Source organism: Ochlerotatus camptorhynchus, unplaced genomic scaffold (genome assembly GCF_037179485.1).
Source record: "Ochlerotatus camptorhynchus isolate MF236.1 unplaced genomic scaffold, CSIRO-AGI_Acam_v1.1 ptg000203l, whole genome shotgun sequence".
NCBI lineage: Eukaryota > Metazoa > Arthropoda > Insecta > Diptera > Culicidae > Ochlerotatus > Ochlerotatus camptorhynchus.
The window spans coordinates 3,981,341-3,998,366 of record NW_027040693.1 but is presented as its reverse complement, the minus strand read 5'-3'; the positions used below and the strand labels follow the sequence as shown (position 1 = coordinate 3,998,366).

Here is a 17,026-nt window from a genome sequence, read left to right as displayed (position 1 = left end):
CTCGGAAGGTGTCGATGACGACGGTCAGCTTCAGGCTAATAACAGTGGTGTGCGTTTGTGTGGCTTGAGTCTTTATGGCTACTCTCGTTTATGGCTGTGGTGAGTGGGTTGCGATTCCTGCCCGATTGATGCGTTTTTTAAAGCTTTTAGTGGGACCAGCTCCATCATCATGAAAGTGATGCATTTGATTGTTCAGACCAGTTCGATTTCTTGTTTGATGAGACTAAGAAGAAAACATACTTTCCATTCCAATTTGCCACTTCGGGGAAACGGAAAGGCTTAACGCATAAGATCCAATCTATAGAAACACCATTTCAATTACGGAGAGCTGGAACGAAGGTGGAATTTCCAACTAGGTGCTTCTCAACGTTGTCTTTGGAAAATTAACATCAACTCCTGTGTCAGGAGGTGTGTCTTTGCAATATTGCAAACGACGGAGAAGTTCGACGCTGCTGTTAGGGACTGACATGATCGAAAACAAGCGAATAGGATGTTTCAGTTCTCTTCTCGTACCTTGATTTCCGTATCCCGCGTCGGAATTTCAACGAAGCAATCAAAAGTAATCCAAATTGAATACATTACACAGAGGCGCCATTTCCACGGCGACATGACAGAAAATGTAGGTCATCCCAGTGGTGCTAAAATAGATTTCGAAAACATCACCCATCCGAAGCTGCAAAATAAATTACCTTAAAGCATCCGTTAAATTGAATTCAGTTGAATGCACTCGTTGGATCACCGTTCAACTAAGTACCAACCGAGCAGCTTCATCGCCTCGTACGCTTAGGTGACCTTTTCCAGCACTCTCTCGCTCTGTTTGCTCTGGGGGTGATTTACGCTCCCGTATAGCCAGATTTAGGAAAATTTTCCGTTCACAGTAGTAGGGACGGTAGTGATGCAGCCAGTTTAATGCTCGTACCGGGGTCACCTACGCGTTTCGTTCGGCGAACACCAGTTGGCGGGGGAGTGCTGTCTTTGAAAATAGTGAAAGCAGTAATAATAATACTTCGAAATTTTCACTTCAATAAATCATTCAGCACACACCCGTTGCTGCCCATGTCGGCACTGACTCCGAGTACAGAACGGGGGATAGATAGTTGACCGTGTCGGACGAGCGGAAGCTGAGCTGGGAAAGTGTTGAACATACACACAAGGTCAAAATATTTGCGTAGATATTTTCGTTTGGCAAATTCGACGCATGGTCGCTTCCTGGGTTCGGGAAGAGAGCGGGAATGAACGTTGAATCCACCTTTACCGTATGGGAGGAAGTGCTTTCGCTTGGATGAAAATGATTTGACTACATTACAAATTTTGGTTCGTTGCTTCTGGGTATTAGGTGAATTGTGGAATTTGTGAAACAGTAAGGAGAAGTGTGTAAATGGGATCTAATTTTATCGATAGTGCCAACGCTGAACTTGCAGTACAGACTTTCACAAATGCTTATAGGGTTTTTGATCTAATTTCCGTCGTACTAAGCACAACCCACGCTTCAGCTCTCTTTGCTGAACGAGTTTTAACAAAAAAATTGAATATTTTTGTCAAAGATGACTTCTAAATTTATTCACCTTTCCATACGTACCGTTGGATTTGATAAAGAGTGACAAAATTGTTCAGATATTGTTTAAAATCTAACACTGCTTTTTGATTCTAAATTCGTTCAACGAGTTTCAATTCCGTCCTAACGCATTGAAACGCCATTAGATTTTCTTCGTCCTACGGATAAACGGAGAAAAAAGGGATTCGCTAGGAGCGCTTCTTTTGTTTTGAAAACAATGAGCGTGAATATTCATACAATGCGCTCGGACAGGATTTATGTTGTAGCTAATGAACTAACGCATCGGAACAAGCCTTTTATTGATTTGTACACGGTGAAATCATTGATATTACTGATCTTTTCTGATCGATAGAACCGAAATAGGCGATTACGACGAAGTAGTGCTCCACCCTACCAGCGTGGCCAGATTGTTTTCAAGCTTATCGGCATCAACAGTTTTTGGAAAGCGGCGGTGGTGGTGTAGTGGTAAGCGTGATTGCCTCTCACTCCAGTCGGTGCCGTCGGAATTTTCTGAAGCATAAAATCTCTGATCACGCCTTTCTTCGGAAGAGAAGTAAAGTCGTTGGACTCCGGTCCATGAGTTGATGGGTCGATAGGTAGGGCCCAGGTGTGGAAGCGGGTGGCGCAAGATCGATGGAAAACAAATCATAAACGAAAAGGTTTTTAAAAATCGGTATTTATTGGTAGTTTTTTTTTTCATTTTTGCCGTTTTCGAAAGTGACAATTTAAATTTGTAGACTAAGAACGGCCTTGCCAGAAATGTTGGAAAAAATTTCCGGGGAATGTTTTAATTAACATATGAAGGAAGCTAAAAAATATTCAGGCTAATGAAAAATTAAATTCTTCGGAAGGAAACTTCTAAGAAAAGCCGGAAATAAATCCAAGGAACTTGCTAAAAAAAATATTAGGAAACTTCTTGGGAAAGTTAAGGAAACTTTCCGGATCGGATGACACTTCCAGAGAAAGCCAGAAAGGTTTCGGAAATCCAGAGGCGTCGCGTGCCTTATTTGTTTACCTGTGCACCAAACTTTGTTCGTTATAGCTTACCACCACAAATTAGTTTTTGTTTTATTTTGCAATGCTCCATGAATTTCGTGGGACATATTCTCAATTACTATATTAATCACTACCTTACGTTACATTTGAAGGGCCTATCATCTTGTGTAAACAAAACTAGTGTGGCCCTTTTCGCGCTTGGAGGAATAGCAACACTTAACTAATTATCGTTTTTATCACAAGGCTAACTCTTTCGACTGAAGTGTAACGAAGAATATCCATCAAACACTTCGGAAAACATGTTTTGATACAAAACAGTGTCAAAATCTAGAGAAAATTTATAAAGACCCCTCAATTAATCAACTCTTTTTTCATCAGAACAATACTATCAGAATGAACCAGGGGAAGCTAAAGCCCTTTAGTTAAAGTATGGACGACTGTCACCACAAAACTGAAAAAGCTGTTCCAATCGAGCAAAGTGGTGCATTTTGACGGTTCGATTGGAACAAATTTTGACAGACGTCCATACTTTTACCATAGTGGTAACTCTAAGACCAGAAGGTCCCGAAGAAACGTGCTCAACTTTTTGGCTCAGCTCTGGTACGCTCTTCGGTCCCAAGCTAATCGATGCACCCCTCAAAACATAGGAAAATCCACGAGCCCCTCATTTTGTCTGTCAAACTTTCATAGCGAATCAAAACAAACATAGTGTAGTACTAGAATTTAGACTAGAATGGGGTGCGTTAATCGTTTGCTTGGGACCAATAGGCTAGTCAAGTAGTGAGCCTATTTTAAATCGTTAGTTTCCAACCGGTGCTTTTACTGTAGGACTATAGGGGAAGCTCATAAGTTTTGACGGGCACCGGCGCAACTATCGGTAATTGAGAGATTCACAACTGACAAGAGAGTGAGAGCGAGCTTTTGTGCTCTCTTTCTCCAGTACTCTCTTTGTCTGCCATCAGATATCCAAGTGCACAGTGAGAAATGCACGCTTTGGGCACCCATACATCACACATGTTCTTCTAATTTAAACTCACTCATTCAAACCGGTCTGCAAGTATAATAACGTCCAAAGCGTACCAGACTGCTGTTTCCGTGTTGCTCCCGTTTGACGCGCGACTGCTGGAAGTTTCAATTACAACTAGTGGTGCAAACCGCCATGTATTGCGGAAAATTTGTGGTATGTTTCAATAGGTGATAGAATGTCTGCTTGGCTTAAATCAGGCATTGGACCATTCACAAACTTGCCACCCGCCCTACACCGTGCACTATTCAACGAGGTTTGACATGCTTAGAAATCAATGCATTAGGAATAAGGCAGACCATCGGAACTGAATTTAATCCTTTTTGAAGCAATCCATTCATGGTCACTTGTGGTCTAGAGTAAAGAAGTACAGCTATAATGTGATCATAAAATCTATAAAAAGCTAAACGCATTTATTTTTAAATTATTTACACCTGTGTCGTGCACAGGTTGCACATGTGAACGATACGCCACTGCGGAAATCCGGAGAAAATCCCAGGAGTAGCCATTTTCAGGGGAAGCTAGAAGAAGTAACGGAAAAACCTTCCAATAGAAGCCGAAAAAAAGCTCCGGAAGAACCTCATGGAGAAACTTCCAGAGGAATACGAAAGAAACTTCGCAGAAGGAATCTTCCTGAGGTAGATTGGAAGAAACTTCTGAAGAAAGTCGACCACCAATGATCTTATTTTTGAATTCTCTTTTAGTTTGATGTGTCGTATAAGGATGGAAGGCTCAAGAAGAATCTAGCCACTTTCCCAGGGGTACCTGGAACATGTCCAGATTTAGCAAACGTGGTCCTGAGTACATAATTTGGCTACCAATGACCTCATATTTTAATTCTCTTGTAGTTTAATGTTTGGCATGAGGATGTACGTTCAAGAAGAATGGCATATATTAGCGCTAGTGTAAGCAGGTCTTAACTTGACGCTTAACGAGTCAGCAAGCCGTGTGTGCAGCCCCCGGTTGAAAGCGCAACAGTTCAATGCCGGTAAATGGAGGTCTCTATGGCAACGCTTCATTAACACACACGGGCAACTCTCCACTCACTTTCGGACCAGCTCTTCACAAGGTAAGTCGCACATTGGCGATCCTGCCAGATTTAACTAAGCCATACGGAATATTCCATAAGCTAATTTGATTTTCTATCTTAAATAAATCACGCTAATATCAATCGGATTAGAATAACCGTAGCGTGAGGGCTATCGCACTGCAAAAAATGGAAACTGCTAGATCTGGTTGATGCGTTTGTTAACGACGTCATTGCAAAAACGAGAAAAAAGAACGCCAAATCTGCCTCAATCGTTTCAAAACGACACCATAAAATGAAAAAAAGCCTTAATCGTTTCAAAGCGACGTTTTTGAAAAAGTACGAGCGTAGATTTACGAAGGATTACGAAAGGTAGTTTTGATGTCACAGCAAATGTATAGTAAATATTAAACTGATTTCTTAACTCGTTATCAGAGAAAAAGATCGATAGGTTGAAATTCGAAAGCAATATGAGAGTTCTGTTTTTGAGGTGCTCTGTCGATGTACCTCTATGGTACTAGCTAATCCTGGACGTTGTGTCTTGGATACAAGCTCTTACTCTTTAGTTAACTCTTTTATCAGTCATTTGTGGTCCTGAAAAGTACCGATGGGTTGGAAGCTTGGAAGCCAGTTTAGAAAAATGCTGTAGAAATTTGTCCTCGATGTTCTTGGAGATGATAGTGGTGCGGAAATGAAATATGTATTAGGGAAAACACATCAATCACAAAATCACGATGAGCAACTGAATCCGATCAGCGGTTGAGGTGTTAAAAACAGCACTCTCGCCTTTCGTTCCTCACATCAGCGTAAATCCCCAATCAACCACGAAACACACTCTAGCTGCTCTCTAGATCTTAGCATTGAAAACAATGCCGGCGTCCACTTCACATCACCAATCACTCGTGACACAATGGCTTCAGTTCGCCAGTACACAGTCTACCAACATTTTGTTATACGGCAACCATCCCACATTGCACCCCAAGAGTCCCAGGATGCAATCGGGTAAATTTTTCTCTGAGCAACTTTGAGATTAATTGAAAAATCATCCATTTCAATTTTACTCCCACGAACGATGAATTCCTAAGCTCCCTACCATCGCTCCCATTGATCTTCATGATGATGATGATGATGTGATGCATTCACGACTGAAAAGTAAAACCGAGTAAAATTCTTTTTTTTTTAGAGAGGGACATGTGTGGCATATGTTAGCGCTAGTGTAAGCAGGTCTTAACTTGACGCTTAACGAGTCAGTAAGCCGTGTGGTAAGTCGCTTATTTTTTAATTATCTTGTAGTTTGATGTGTCGCATGAGGGTGTAGGTTCAAAAAGAATGTGGACACGAGGGTACCCGGAACATATGTATATCTGACCAACGCCCAAGTAGCACAAACTCATAAGGGCCACCCACATTAGATCCGTTTGCGTTGCGTTGACGTAAATTTGAAAGTTAGACAATAGATTTAGCTGTCACTCTGCCGCAACGCGTTCGATCCGGATCTAATGTGCGTGAGCCTATAGAATTATGTTGAGTAAACTTCTGTACAACCATAACAAGTCATACAAAGGTTATACAGACTGTCATAGAACATGTGTGAGCGTGGTACGGAGTCTTAATTTAGCAATCAATGATCTTATTTTTGAATTCGATTGTAGTTTGATGTGTCGAATGAGGGTTCAAGAAGAATCCCTTGTTAAAATATCAATTTTAATATGTTCCAATAATTATATGAACCACTGTTAGAACATTTGTGAGGATTTGTATACATAGCTGAATGTAGTGTAACCTTACCTGAATAGGAAAGCGGATGGAATATGAAATAGCATATAATTCTAAAATACAACACGTAGGTTAAGAATGACATTCTATGCTGTAACCTTCATGAGATATATCAGTTATCATTCTCTGCTTGAACGTCAAGCAGTTTAGTTCGGTTTGAGCTCGCTCTCGTGAGTTGTTCGGAAAGTATTTTTGTGAGTTAGTGTTCGCGCTCTTTCTTTCGTGGTTTGTCGTGCGTGTGTGTGTGCCCCGAAATGGGGAAGCATCGCTCGCGAAGCCCGGTGAAGGACCAGGACGCCGGTGAAGGTAGCTCCGGTGTGTCCACATCGAACAGGTTTGCTGTTCTTCCCATCGATGAGCATACCCAGCCAGCTGCAAAAAGAAAGCGCAGCAAGAAGAGGAAGAAGAATCGGAGCCAGTCCGATTGCACGATTTCTCGCGGCGATGCTACTGCGACAAACGGTAGTGATGTCGGAGATTTCGGTGACGTTGCCGACACAAGCACGGCAAAAGTAAAGCTACCTCCGTTGGTAGTAAAAAATGCCCATCTTAACGATCTCATCGCAGATCTGGCTTCGCTGGGCGTTAAAGCCGAATTCAAGTTGGGCAGAGTCGGCACCAAGGTTATGCTCCGCACGAAAGCGGAGTATGACTTGGTCGTTGCCCACCTGAGGACTACCAAGGTGGAATTTTTCACCCACGACATTCCCGGCGAGAAACCATTCAAGGTCGTCATCAGGGGTCTACCGAATTTTGACCCGAAGCTGATTGAAGCGGAAATCAAGAACCGCTACAAGCTGGCCCCAACTGCCGTCTTCCGGATGACAAGGAGGGACGAGAACGTCAAAAGGTATCCAGATTGTCTTTTCCTGGTGCATTTCCAGAAGGGAACGGTGACGCTCAATGCGTTGAAGGCTATCCGCTCCATCAATTCCATCATTGTCCGATGGGAGCCATACCGTGGCGGCCGTCACGACGTCACCCAGTGTCAACGTTGCCTGAATTTCGGGCACGGCACCCGAAACTGCTTCGTCAAGCCGCGCTGTGGAAAATGCGCCCAAAACCATATCTCCTCCGAGTGTGTTGTCGACGAGTCGGAAGCGGCCAAATGCGCCAACTGTAATGGCGCTCATCAAGGGTCCGACAAACAGTGCCCCAAACGCAAAGATTTCAAACGGATCCGAAAGCAGGCGTCCACAAGAAATCAACCAGGACGAAAGAAGGACAATACGCCGGCATTCAGACTGGAGGATTTCCCGCCTCTTCCTGCTACGCAACACGGTCAAGCAAATCCACGGGTGCAATCCGGCCCCCGCCAAGAAACGTCTGGTGCCTCAGCTGGACAAAGCTCTCCACCCCCCCCCCCTGGATTCTGGAGACAACCACCAGCACAAAACGCCAATCCCGATCTCTTCTCTGCGGATGAGCTGATGAAGATTTTCGTCGACATGACCAGCGCTCTTCGCCAGTGCCGCAGCAAGCCCGAACAGATCCAAGTGCTCGGTAAGTTTATTATTCAGTATGGTGTCTAAACCGATAACTGTCGTCACATGGAACGCATGCTCTGTAAGAGCAAAAAGACTCGAGCTTGCTGACTTCCTCCGCAAGCATAGTATCGACGTGGGCCTCCTAACAGAGACCCATCTTAAATCCGGTGACAGCTTTTGGTTGCCTGATCACCACATTATCCGGCTTGATCGTATTGACTCCAGGGGGGGTGGTGTTGCGATCATCATCAAGAAAGGAATCAAGTTCTGCACGCTGCCGCATATTCGCACTTCTATCATCGAGGCCCTTAGTGTCGAGGTGGAATCACCAACCGGAAACGTCCGGTTCGTCGCCGTATACTGCCCTCGTCAGTGTGCTGCCAGTAATGGATTAGGCATCCAATTCAAGCATGATCTGACCACCATCACTCGCACGAGCTCACGATTCGTCATTGGGGGCGATTTAAATGCCCGCCACGAAGCATGGCGGAACTATCAGCGGAATCAGAACGGACGTCTGCTCTTCGACCACTCGCAGCATGGGCTGTATACAGTGAAATTCCCTGATGAACCGACATTCATCTCTCCGGCGGGAAACCCTTCCACGTTGGACTTTTTTCTATCGAACATTGGACTATCCAAACCGATGGCGATCAACGATCCCAGTTCCGACCATCAACCGGTGGTGGCTGAAGTCGGCACCCACGTGGCACCTGCTCAAAGCCTGCGCAAAGACTACCATCATGTCAACTGGGTGCAGTTTGGGCATGTGGTCGACAGAAACATCGATGAAAATCCGCCACTTGGCACCGTAGAGGACATCGACCGGGCACTGGAAGGGCTCCACCAGGCCATATCCGTGGCTGACGAGACGTGTGTTCGACAAGTTCCTGTAAGGGGTAAGTTTGTTTCCATTGATTCCCACACCCAATTACTGATTCGCTTGAGAAATGTGCGTAGACGCCAGTTTCAGAGGACTGGAGATCTAGCGAGGAAACGTGAAATGGCCGATCTGAACAGGCAGATTGCTTCCAGAATGGACTCACTCCGAAATGAAAGTTTCGGGCGTGTTGTTCAGAATCTGGATGACCGCTCCCGTCCATTCTGGAAGGTAGCCAAGGTGCTGAAAACTCATCCCAAACCCGTTCCACCTCTCAGAGTCGAAAATGATGACGATCGGCTTTTAATCACCCCACAGGAGAAAGCAAGTGCGATCGGCGAGCATGTTGCTTCATCGCATTTGCTTGACTCGACTATCCAAAGTCCGCTCGATGATCAGGTTGCGCAATGCGTTCAAAACCTAGATGCCTCCCCTTGTGTCGTGCCTCCGGTGGATATGATTACAGTACAACAAATTTGCTCAGCGCTGAAATGCACCAAGAACATGAAGGTTCCCGGGTTTTGACGGTATATTCAACTTGATCTTGAAGAGACTCAGCATGAAAGTGCAGTCTCTTCTAACCGCTATCTTCAACAGATGTTTGGAACTGCACTACTTTCCAAACATCTGGAAAGTAGCAAAAATCATACCAATCCGCAAACCCGGTAAGGATCCAACATTGTCTTCAAGCTACAGACCAATCAGCCTCCTTTCAGCGCTGAGCAAATTGTTCGAGAAACTCATTCTCAATCGTTTGCTCAAGTTTGTGGAGGAAAGCAACATTCTCCTTCCGGAACAGTTTGGATTCAGAAAGGGGCACTCTACCAATCATCAGCTAGTACGGGTGATGAATAACATCCGAAGTAACAAAGCTGTATCCAAGTCAGCACAGACTCACAGGAACAAAATTCAGCTCGCACAGAATAGAGTGCTGAGGATGGTTCTGGATCGTCCCTTCGACACTAGAATAACAAATTTACACGAAGAGGCAGGAATTGCCAAAATAGATTCAAGAATTAACGAAATTAAGACTAAATTTGCAGAAAAATGTAATTTATCAGAACATGCTTTGATAAGCAACTTGTATATAGTAGGTTAGGTGTATATAGTAGTTGTAGGTTAGTTGTAGTTGTAAATAGTAGTTATAAGTAGTCTCCTTTTTCCAATTCAAATCAAACCAATCCCACCAAGGTGGTCATACTTTAAAATAGGCCTGATAGGACTAGGAACTGTGAGTAATAATTAAAATCTCAAATGAACTAAAGTTGAAAAGACGCATCTGTGTCACTTGAAAAAATTCATAAATGTAAACCACACAAACACAAGAAATAAAGATCATTTTAAGTTTTTTAATATTCATGAGATATATTCGTACCAGTGGAATAAGCTTCCTGCTAGTAGTTAACTAGCCTAAGAGAAGCGGTCATCCCATTCCTTTCAATAGGTTATGGGCCCAGGATTCCTGACGTCAGATATCGAGGATAACGTCGAAGAAAGAGCTGACTAAGGAGGATGCCGAATCGGAGAGATTTGAGGAAAGCAGGGGAAGACCTGCAGATCGGAGTCAGAGGAGAGGAGCTGAAGCTGCTGATTCTACTCTCAGTAGACGGGCAGCAAGTGCCAGTGCTGGAGATCGTGCTACAGCTAGTAGCTCCGGTGCTCGAGCGGAGTCTGGCCGGAACTCGGACGGTGCTGTGGTTAGCATGACCGTAATACAAATATCACCTCCCGGTACCATGCTACTGGTAGTAGTAACAGTCAACGGACTGTATAGAGCCGGGATCTTGCTGCTACAGGTGGTAGCACCGGTAAACGTGCAACGAATGCCAACAACCGAGACCATGCTGTCCGTAGCAGCACCGGGTTAATATATAGCGTGCGCTAATTATCGGAACCGTGCCACAGGTGGCAGCGCCGGTAAATATGCTGCAGGTGGGAGCATCCCAGCCCATGCTACAGGTAGTAGCTCCCGTAAACCAACAGCAAGTGGCCACACGCGGGACCATGCTGTCGATAGCAGCAACGGCGAACGTTATCCGGGTACCGTTTACCGGACGTATGCTACACTTGCACCACCCAAGTAACAATTTTGGTTTTATGAAGGTTCTGTAGACCATGACTTGGACTTGTAGAATGCTATAAAACCTCTATAAAGCTTGCAATGTTACTTGGGCAGTGAATATGCTGCAGGTGACAGTGGTCAGACCGGTGATAAGGGGAGTGGCAGAACTCGGGATCAGGCTGTAGCATCAGCGCACGTGTTGTCGGTAGCAACACTAGTAAGTGGACTTCAGGTGGCAGCACCCACAATGCTACTGCAGTGGGAAGCAAGTTTGCCAACCGAGCTGTAGGTAACAGTTGTGAAAGTGCAGTAGCAGCAGTTCCGATGATGAAGCTGCAGGTGGCAGCTGTGACGAGAAAGTTGTGCGCAGCCGTTATAACAACCGAACTGATGGTGGCAGTCAAGTTGGGCGAGGCCGTCTAGATTCACTCGTTTCCAACGCCACAACAGCCATGATGATCCAACGACGTAGCTCCATGGTGGGTGAATTTAAAGGCGATGAACTAGAGTTCACACCATGGAAGTGGAGACTTCAGCATCACCTCTCTAGGATGAAACTGGAGCACACTTTGCTGAGCCATATGCCTATCCTGACGTGCACGCCACGCCACGGGAAGAAGAAGAACGAGAAATGTTGCTCAACAAGCGATGTGAAGAGGATGAAGCGGCAATCGATGAGATTTGCTGCACGATTTCAAATGTGTCATTGCAAAAAATAATGCACTGCGAAAGTGCTAAAGAATGCATGGACACATTAGTCAATGCTTACCAACGACGTGGAAGTTTGGTAGCAATGACTACCAGACGAGAACTCTCGATGAACATTTCAAATGGTCCTATCTGCATTGATCGATTCTCTTCATCGACTTTCTCTTTCGTCAATAACTCAACTGCAAAACCTTTCTCTGTTGTATTTGACATTTTGGACGCTAGATAAGAACTTCCTTTATCAAAATATGTGATAGAATTAGCGCGAAATCTGTTTGCATAGCAGTGGTTATGAAAAGAGAAAGTCGATTAAGAGAATCGATCAAAGCAGATAGGACCATTTGAAATGTTCATCGAGAACTGTTTGGACTTGCAGACAGGCAATTCCCAAACTTGAGTGCTCTATTTGCAGAGCACAGTCGCCTGGCAATTCAATTGGAGCGCGCGGATCCCAACTGCACACATTTGGAGGAAGTGCAAACATTGCTTGGCGCTGTTACGGATACCTACAAGCATGTAGTTGCGGCTATTCTGATGCTTCCGGAAGATGTTTGGAGGCAAAAACCATTGGACGACTTGCATCGTATGTTCCTCGATGCTGAAACCATCGGCCATAGACACAAACCGTCAAAACCCAACGTGGCAATGGTAGCTGAAGGAGGAAACAAGCGAGAAGTTCTATGCTCCATGATGGCAGGAACGAAATCGATGTTCCACAGAATCTTCTGCGTTAAGGATACAGGTGCAACCAGTCATATGTTCAAGAACGTCGAAGTGATGAAGAATTTGAAAAATTTGACAGAAGTAGTGACAGTGACAACAGTTAAAGAAGGGGAAGAACTAAAGGCAACAAAACGAGGATCTGTAAAATTGCACTCAGTAGTCGGGGAGAACCAAATAAAGAAGCTTCGACTTTATGAGGTGCTTTTCATTCCTGAGCTTCAGGATAATCTACTATCCGTGAAAAGGGTTACTTCTCTCGGTAAATTGGTGGTGTTTCAAAAAGATGAAGTTCTCATTAAGGAAAAATCTGGTGAGGTTATTGCCAGAGGTCGGTTCCATAATGGACTCTGCTATTTTGATGTTTTCTACGAAGTTGAGGATGATACTGAACTGGCTATGATATGCAGAAATGATGAGACTCAACATAATTTATCAGTAGTTTTAAACTTGGATATACAACAATCAAACTCGGCTTCAAGTAAACACGACATACCTTGTGAGAAAATTGAAGAATCAAAAAAAAAAGTAAACATTTCCCAAAGTGGTTATGTAAAGAAAATCTTGAAACGGTTTGGAATGGAACATTGCAATCCAATAGGAACTCCAATGGACGTGAATCAAGTTTGGAAGCAAGGCATGAAACCAGCCACCAAATACCCATTCAAGAAACTAATTGGATGTCTTCGATATCTAACCATTGTTTCACAGCCTGATATTAGTGCAGCGGTAAATATTCTTAGTAAATTTCAATCGTCTGCAACTGATGAGCATTGGATTGGTCTTAAAAGAATAGTACGCTACCTAAAAGGGACTTCTGATGCATGAACCAAATTTACAAAGAACGAGGGTATCGTTCCTTTACAAGGATATGCTGATGCCGACATCGCGAATGATCCAGAAAACAGAAGGTCAGTTTCAGGATATGCTTTTCAAGTATTTGGATATCTTGTGTCATGGTCAACAAAACGGCAACCTACTGTTAGCCTATCTACAACAGAAGCAAAACTTGTGGCTTTATGTTCAGCAGCTAAGGAAGCAGTAGGGATATCGAATTTTATGAAAGAACTACAAGTGAATAACTTGCCTATTTTTATTTAGGAAGATAACATACCATGCATACGTTTTTCAGAAGAACCCAGGGAGGATCAAGTCATCTCTTGATCCAACATATTCACGTCCGGATGCGGCCAACGTGGTTCTGATTACTTACGGATCATGGATTATTATGTAATGTGATATTCAGATAAAAATCATTACGTTTGTTATTGGAATTTTTTTATGTGCGTTCCTAATAGAAATTATGTGAATTTTTTTTTCAGTGAACCTTATTCACATCTCACTGCTTCTTATATTGACTTCTCGCTTCAGTCTGAAGCTGGTTCTTTGGAGCTAATTAAAAATTCCGGAATTTTTCAAACAACTGCGGTTACATGTTCTCTTCGAGCGAACAATAAATTCCATAATCACAGTGGTTAAAAAAAAACAATAATAGTCTCCGCTTTTCAGAACCCTCCGCAACGCGGATAATCTACCCTGTCATAGAGGTCCAACATCTATGTCATAAACAATCCAGCGAGTGAAACGGTACCCAAAGCACAACCAAATCTAAGCTGCAGAAAAAAAGCACCGTTCCCCTTCTTTAAATATGCAAACGAATTCTCCTAAATTAGATACCGGGACGTCAAAAACCCACCTCCCCCAAACCTTTCCCCTCCACAACTGCCATTCATAAGACTGCTTGAAACCAAAACAGCACTGGTCGTCATTCCCACCCCGCACAACTCACTTTGCATAAAAAGCACCGGTATGAGGTATGAGCGAACGGCACAAGTTCAGCGGAAAATGTGAAAACTTTCAAACGGTTGCGATCTCCCATGAATCACCCCTCGGACAAATGCCGCTCGAAGTCGAAGTCTTTGCAACGCTGTCATTTTGGTTTGTTGGGTGGTTGGATGGTTGGTTGGTTAGTTGGTCGGCGTGCCAACTGGGTGTGTGTTTGTGTATGCAGCGCAAAAGTTTCTCCATCCAACTAATATAATATGTAAATAAATACAGTGACAGAGTGAGAAACGAAGCTCGGTTTCCATGTGAGTTTGTCAGTGAAAGGCTTCAGCAATGAAATGTCAATAATTCCTGCTAGAGTGGCGTGCAGCACTGCAAATCGTGTATAGATCAGTGCACGGTTCCGAACCTTAGATTTTCCTCCCTATCATTTTACCTCTGAGTAACAGAACCACTTAAAACTGTAAACATTTGAGGGGGAGAGAAGAGACCGGAAAATCTTCGTGGACTGATCTAATGTTTACCGTGTTAATACGGAATCCATTCGATCATAGCAGGCATAACATTTGATAACGGCACAAAAGCATTTGTAAACAAACTTTCTAAGGCCCTTAACACGCGAACCAAAGTACGCTCACACAAACCAACATTATCATCAGATAGGGGCAACTCTCAACTTTCCGTAAGTGGTATTGGTTTGCGTGGGCGTACTTTGGTTCGTGTGTAAAGGGCCTTAGAAAGTTTGTTAACAAATGCTTTTGTGCCGTTATCAAATGTTATGCCTGATATCCCATTGCCTTTGCAGATTGGATGGATATGAATGAATCTGTGTTGATTGTGGAAAAATGCCTAGAATTGGCAACTCTGCCGTCCAGATTTCATTAAAAATACATTGCCGCAAAGTGACAGCTAAATCTATCATCTAATTGTCAGATATTCCGCAACGGATCAAATGTCGCTCTAAAACCAAATGCGTGCGGATAGATACATCGTTAAAATAATAACAGCGTAAAATGTTGTCATAAAGTCACAATGTTTGTTAGTGGAAAGAGTTGCCAATATTTTGTTTACCACATTTGTCAAATGATTGCTTGTTGTGCCAATTATATTCCGACCTTCCGCAATTCATTCGTCGCTTTGCATTTGTGTGTTTTCCTTTAATTGACATATAGACATTTATTAGTTTGGTTTCCCTCTCCATCGACACTTCTGGAGTGGAGTGGGGTGGTGAAATCACGAAAGCATGTTGCATGTTTAGCCTCTCGCCACTGTAGGCACGCGAGTCCTATACTTCACTCGCTGTGGGAATTCAATTTCCGAACTTGGGCTGTCACGTCGCTCGCTGTAGAATGAAATTGCTCTCATTTTTACGAATTGACTGTAACTAACTACGAGTTGAAGGTTCAACGTGGTAATCCTTTTTTTTCCCCGAGCTGACCAAGCTAAACTCTCTGGAAATTAGAGAAGCAAAAAATGGCTAGCAGCGGGAAGCCTTGCAAGGGCGTGCGCGAATAGGGGCAATTTATATTTAGCACACCGTCGTTGAACGCTGTCATGGCTGTCAAACTGTTGAACATCGCGAATAAAGTTTTACGATGGAACATGACGTTGTTTCAATGTAAGGATAATGGAGATGGTTCGTTACGAAACATCCAATCAGCTGAACACTCATTTCTATTTCTTTACATTGTAGCTGTAGCAATTGATATTGGTTTCCAATAATGTTGAAGAAATCGTTATATATCAACGTCAAAATAGACCATATTTCTATTCAGGGTTGTTGCACAGAACCAGTGCTGCGAAATATCAATATCACTATCTACAAAATTCGGAATTTCACTAGCCACCTGATCTCAGTATTGGATAACACAGCTAGAGTATCAACACAGACAAACAGACATAACACTCACAAGTTGTTCATGGAACAAGCATTTAACGGACAATTTAAAGGATCGTAGTTGGTAGTACCGCCACCTGTGGCGCGCATAGTCAATTCCCTTGCGTTGGACGTTTACATACTACCTCCATCTGTTCAGTGTAGTGCCCACCACAGTGTACTCAACAAATGGCGGTAATGTTTTAGCGATGATGTTTTACAGTGAGAAATATTCAATGTGTTATGTCTGTTTGTCTGTGTTATCAATGTAATTCGCTTCAATGTCAGTGCGTAAATGGCATTGACATCGTAAAGGTACCACTGATGTTCAAAGTTCTGCTGAATTTTGTTGACGTAGGACTACGTCTGTGATTTCTAAAACCGAAAATGGAACATGTAACAAAATTATGAAAGATTTTAAACTTTGATAACTCAGCTGCCCCTGAACGAATTTCAATAATTTTATCTCCAATCGATCAGAAATATTTCTACGCATCAATAGCAATGCTGTTGATTTTTAACAAGAAACTATTGAAACAGCGGTAATGTCAAGTATTGTCCAATGTACAAATAAAAAGTGATAATTTTATCACTGTTTTCATGAAATAAACGTTCTTCCCAAACCCAGTCGTCATAATAGAGTACCACTTGGTTGCAAATCATGCAGCTTTAACCTGAAGAGATATAAAAGAGCACTGCTGTCTAGCCTCAACGTATGGTAAGCAGGCAACAAAAGCAGCAATAGCATCAATATCAAGGTGGTGGCAGGTTACGTAGTCCCCTCTTCTAACTAACAAGCAACAATGACTGGTCGTGGCAAAGAAGGAAAAGGTCTTGGTAAAGAAGGCGCCAAGCGTCATCGCAAGGTTCTTCGTGATAACCGCCATCCGTCGCCTGGTTCTTCGTGGCGGTGTCAAACGTATCTCCGATCTGATCTACGAGGTGTGCTGAAGGTGTTCTTGGAAAATGAGATCCGTGATGCTGTCACCTACACTGTGTTTTTTCGGAGGTTAAATCATCACCAATTTTGGCAACAAAACGGCACTTTTCAGAGCCAACAAGCTTATTACAGTAAAGAGTTGGAATAGAATTTATCTGTGCCTGTTTGTCCATATTCAGAACCACACACC

General features: G+C 43.3%; 1 protein-coding gene across 3 annotated transcripts in view; it reads right to left on the bottom strand.

The window, feature by feature from the left end:
* The window catches only part of Calx (sodium/calcium exchanger 3), a 771,840-nt gene that overhangs the window by 400,277 nt on the left and 354,537 nt on the right, over positions 1–17,026 (bottom strand). The window lies entirely within an intron of this gene.